This window comes from Excalfactoria chinensis, chromosome 2 (genome assembly GCF_039878825.1).
Source record: "Excalfactoria chinensis isolate bCotChi1 chromosome 2, bCotChi1.hap2, whole genome shotgun sequence".
In the NCBI taxonomy this organism is placed as follows: Eukaryota; Metazoa; Chordata; class Aves; order Galliformes; family Phasianidae; genus Excalfactoria; species Excalfactoria chinensis.
Genome location: NC_092826.1, coordinates 93,036,370 through 93,042,033, shown reverse-complemented (window position 1 = coordinate 93,042,033; position 5,664 = coordinate 93,036,370). Strand labels below are relative to the sequence as shown.

General features: G+C 39.4%; 1 long non-coding RNA gene across 1 annotated transcript; it reads left to right on the top strand.

Annotated features, from left to right (window-relative positions):
- The first annotated feature begins 245 nt into the window (after window positions 1–245).
- On the top strand, window positions 246–4,730 carry LOC140249075 (uncharacterized). The gene is made up of 3 exons (XR_011902938.1): window positions 246–308; window positions 3,944–4,060; window positions 4,146–4,730. It is a non-coding gene; the product is annotated as an uncharacterized lncRNA (long non-coding RNA).
- The last annotated feature ends 934 nt before the right edge of the window (window positions 4,731–5,664 follow it).

The window sequence follows — 5,664 nt, the reverse complement described above, 5'->3', positions numbered from 1 at the left end:
TCTCTTTGTGGAGATCCCTTCTCTTTGGAGTTTTCTACTGTGAGCATAGATCACTAGATATGGGTAAGTATTTCTTCCTTGTTTGTTTCTTTTTACACCATGATAATCTTTCCAACTATTACATCAGTAAAGTGGTGTGGTTAGGATGGTACTCTTCCAATTGTATACTGTGTTACTGTCCAGCTTGGGCTGCTACAAAACTGAGTCTTAGCTGAAGATGTCTAATTTCCTTTCCTTTCTTGAAAGTGAAGAGCAGCAAGGGCTGACCTTTAAGAAATTCTGCCTAACTGGTGTCTAGTAACAGCAAGGTAAGCAAAACAAGCCCAAACTGATTTCCATCTTGTGGATGGAAATCTGCCAGGTATGCACACATGGCTTGGGTTTGTGGAGGGGGAAGGGAGGATGTATACACAGGTGAAGATAAAAACCTGGAATTCAAGTGATTACACAGAACATGAAGTCAGCATTAATTGAACTTTTGATTCAGGTTCTAAAATTTAACATTGTGATAGCATGCTCTGATCAGAGATAACAGCAGTGAAAGTAAAGGCAGGCACAGATGGTTTGGGTTAGGTTCAGATTAAACTTGCTTCTTCAAAATTGCTTCTCACACTTTACATGTAGACCTCAAGTTCTGTACTTTGCCTCATGTTCTCATTTGATCTATTTACTTAGTCCTGGCTATTTCCTCTTGCTGGTAATTTCCTGAAGTAAGACATAGTAAACCAGTGGCTACATCAAATCATCTCAAGTTTCATCTATTTCAACAACCACAAAACGTTCAAGTAAGTTTCCTCATTTTCCATGGCCACTGAGCTTTCCTGTTCTTGTCATCTCATCATCAACCCAAGATTTAGCAAGACCAAGAGCAAAGCCCCATATAAATCCTAGACAGGCTCCTTACTTCTTCCTTTTCCACCTGCAACTCTTGAGTTAAATCAGGCCAGCATACGCTTCCTGCACCCTGAATCCTCCCATTATTTCTCCCATAATACTACAATGTAGTTTCTTCCTGTGCTGGACTCTGGGCCTGCCCAAACTTTCAGCAGTTTCTCTCCTGATAACTATGACTTCAGCTTCTCTCATCTGGTTGACACCCATGCAAAAAAGTTGGAAACAGTTTCTTCTTTTCTGGTTATCCTAAATACAATCTGTCCCTTTAATTGCCTTCCCTCACTATCCTATTTTCACTGCATCAGGTTCAATCTTTCAGTCACGATCTTCAGAGTGGTTTACCACTCTCCCAGTTACTTGCTCTAGTTTGCTATCATCTTGTAATCCCTTCCATCCCCAGTTATGGATCTTAAACTTCTGTATTTTCATGTATAGAAAAACATGTTTGTGTGTCTGCAGTCCTAGATACACACAACTTATGCTAGTAGTTGAAGACAAGTATTTCTGAATGTATTTCCACAGCTTTAAATTGAAAGGATGAAAGTGTCTCAAGATTCTTTCATGTTTCTTATATTCAAGCGCTGTTTTAACTCCTACATTAACACAGATCACATTTTCTTCTAAGATATATCCAAGAGAACCTCAACTCTTTTCTGATATGAGGAAATCTCTTAGTACAGGGCAGTTAGAGCTTGACACATCTTGCAGATCCAGCATGTAGCTGCAACTGCTTGTGTATTTAGCTTTATTCAGCAATGGGACCTGGTGAAAGCTGGGGATGCTGGTGAACTTCATTGTACTGGGGTCTATCTCATCCTGCTGCTTCTGTTACTAATGCCTTGCAATAACTCCTGAAATAACCTGATTATAGAATTGTCTGCTGTTTGAGTCTCATATTACCTCATGGTCAGATTTGGCTTTCAGCTGTTTTAAGGTGCATCAACTAACTGATGTTTCTCTACCACCTTCCTCACCCCATCAGCTGCCCTTTTCCTGTCTCCTTCCCCCAGTTCTTAATCGATCTCTTATGTACTTTGGCCTGTTCAGAGCAAGCCTTCCTTCCTGCCATTAAATCAGAGAACAGATGCTGGTTTCACTGCACTGAGGAAAAAGGCATTACTATATAACACTGCTTACCTTTTTTAAGAGTGTTTAATGTTTGAAACTGCCCAGACATTAACTGGTTCGTATGACATAGGGCAGCAAACATTTGATAAATGAAGAAACAGAGGCAGGAAGGTAACAGGAGTCCTGTAAGGTCTTACATAGATACTGTAGCAGAAGCCTCCTGGCTACCGCTGTGTCCTCTTGCCCTCAAAATTCCAAATCTGGCCTTTTACAGATAGAGCAGTATTAGAATCACTTCTGAAATCTAAATTATTCATCATTCATATAGGCTTGGCTTTTAGTTTTTGATACTTCCTACTAATTTATACATACAATAAACCCCCTGAGAGAAACAAATTTCCCATATTTGAAAGCAGACACAGGTGTGATCTCATGAAGGTTACACATATACATATATAATCACCCATACATATGAATCCAAAATAAGTCAAAAACAGCTGCCTACCCACTATTTCTAACCAGACTTGAATCACAATGTAAACACAAACATGCATATCCCTTCTGTGTGCAGTATGCCTGATTAAATACGTTAGCCAATATGTTTTGCTGGGTTTTCAAAATTATTTTCAGGACATTATTTTCTCTTGCTAAAAGTCTGATAGATTTAGATGTTTCCTACATTATTATGTTCTGCTAGATTTTTCTAGGATTTCATCAGTAATTCTAAAGAAAGTTGAAAAATACAAGTCTGTAGACAGCAGGAACAAATGTGGGATATCACAGAATTTATCTGCTTTAAGGCAGAAAATATTTACTTTTGGGAAACATTTGCATCAGTGTGCTCCCTCACACAGCATCCCATGATTTTCTTATTACTGATTTCAGTAGTCATTTAAAGAAATCTACAGTAACCACTCATTTATAATAGCAATAATATAAAATAAATATAAAATGTAAAATAAAAATAGAATATAAAAGACAGCAACAATAACAGTAATGGACTGCTGCTCCCAGGAAAATATCGGGCTGATTTCCCTCTTACTTCCCAGGGCTTCCAGTGTCCTTTTCCCCTTCCTTAAAGCTTCAGGTGAAGGAGGGACTCTGCCCCATCTGAGCATGGAAGTGCCATCCTTCACTCTCTTCTCATGGCTGAAATGCCAGTAAGAGAACAGAAAGCTACCTCTGAGCAAAGTAGAAAGTCAGTAATATAAGAGCAAGATAAGCGCAGTGACTTGACACATATCCTGAGACAGTGAATTTGAATCCCCTCCTTGATCTGAAGTGCCAGACAACTTTCAGGTTTTTGATATGCATATGCTGCAGTAGCCTTTTTTGAAACAAAGAAGAGAAGGAGAACAAAGGAACAGGAGAAAAGAGAGAGCATCTCAACCCAGCTGAAGTGTTGCAGTCAGATTTAGCTTGGGTCCACAAGGCTAAATACTAAGGATGCAGAGATAAGCCCTGCCTCAGACTGGTTGCAGCACTGTCTTTGTCTATAGACACACATCACGATGATTTAGGAAATATTTTACATATACTAGAAGAGAATGTTTGTCCCTCCAGAGGGATCAGAGTTTGGATAGAATATTTTTAGACTGACTGATTTGGCATATCCTGATCTCTTTGTCATCAGCTACTGGAAACTCTCAGTTCTGGCACCTCTACTTTTCCAAGTTTTTCCTGTCCATATACTGCACCAAACTATGGTTAAGTGTATGATAACTTTGCTAGCACCACAGAAAGCTTGTTGCAACTACAACATCCCTGACCAAGAGTCAAATAATGTCTACTGCCCCCATTAGCTGAGAACAACTGAGTGCTAATTCCTTTAACTCATATTTCAGAGGGTGTTTGCACATCTCCTTTTTAACTTCCATTCTCCACACTGAACTCTGCCTGGTTTTGATCATTTTTCTAGTTCTTACCTTCAAACTAATCGCTATTTTCGTTCTCTATTATCCACTTTGTGTCCTTTGAAAAGGTTTGTGCTGCTCCAAGATCACTATTGGAGAAGATAAGGCTTCAAGGTGATCTGATAGTGGCCTTTCAGTACCTAAAGGGATGCTACAGGAAAGAAGGGGACAGACTCTTCAGCAAGGTGATAAAACAAGGGGAAATGGTTTCAAGCTCAAAGAGGGTAGATTTTGGTTAGATGTATTTTTAAAAAATAAAATCTTTTACAGTGCTGGTGGTGAAGCACTGAAACAGGTTGCCCATGATGTGGTTGATGCCCTGTCCCTGAAGACTTTCAAGGTGAGGCTGGATCAGGCCCTGGGCAACCTGATCTAGCTGAGGTGACACTGCTCATTGTAGAGGAACTGGACTAGACGGCCTTCAGGTGTCCCCTCCAACTCTAAGGATTCTATGATTCTACTCAGTAATCATTGCAGATAAGGACAATGGAAGACTGTAGTACAAGCAATATTCCCATTAATGCAATGCATGCAACAATGGTTTTGTTGAGATTTCTTATTAGTTTCTTCAAGTTCTGAGTGGATAGTTCAAACCCATCAGTCTAGGAGTGTTCTATCTCTATTAAGTAATTCCTTTCAAAAATTTAACAAGACAACTTTGCTGTCTTGCCACAGTATCAGTACCAGAAGGCTGAGTGCTTCACTCTTTCACTGATAAGAAATCTCCACAATTTCACCCTGAACTTACACCACTTTGCTTAAAAGTTTATCGTAGCTTTCATTTTGCTTAAATCTTAGTATTTGTATCATCTCCTGAGAGCACTAAATTCATTGTACCTTACTAAAGATGCTCTTTTGCATCCAGCACCAAGAGCTGTTTAGTGTCTGTCTCATAAATGCTGTCAATTTTTTTTTTATTTTTTTTTTTTTTTTTCCATCTTCTGAGGGCTGAGGATGTTTTATCCTGTTATTTTTTCCTGTAGCAGACCATGGATTTTACAGCTTGCAAAGCTGCTATGTGCAGACAACACTCCAGGAAAATAAACTAGGAGATGTTTGTTGGAAATTTGGGGCTGCATAATCTGGTGGCCCTGATGTACCTCATGGCCACAAAGGTGCTCATGACTGGGTGAGCATAAAACTTCTGCAATGTTGTACACTAAAAATCAAAACCGACAGCCAGAGCTTGTTTTGGAGGGGCTACAACACATATGCTACAGAGTGCAAATCCATCACTGCCTGAGAGCAGTGAGATACAAAAACTGGCAAGGGAAGAAGTGGTTTCATTGTTGCCTGGCCTGTTGCTCCTCCTGCTGCCCCCATCTCCAAAGTATGTAGAGGAAGAGAAGCCCTATACATGAAGACGTACACTTTCTCTTGTGATGTATACAAAGAGAAGCCCTGCCATCAGTTTGACCACAGATGCTTTAATAGACTGAAGAAAAGAAGCAAATTCTGTTCTCACAAAATAATCTCCAGCAACTATTTTTTCACCCCCATTCCCAGTGTTTAAAACTAGCCACCATTTGGAAAATTAAATTCAATACCTATGATGTGATTTCTCAAAGAGTAGTTTTCCATGAAAATGAAGCTGAAGTACTGAAATACACCCAGCACTTCTGAAAAATCTAATTATTTAATTCAGTCTAATTATTTACTTTGCCTGACAAGGACAGGAGCTTAACTTCGTACAGCTGTTTATGAAAGCCTTAGGCTTCAAGTAATGGTGGGCAAAGGATGCATAATTAATATGACAAGACACCGGGGAATTAATATGTTGAAGTTCCTG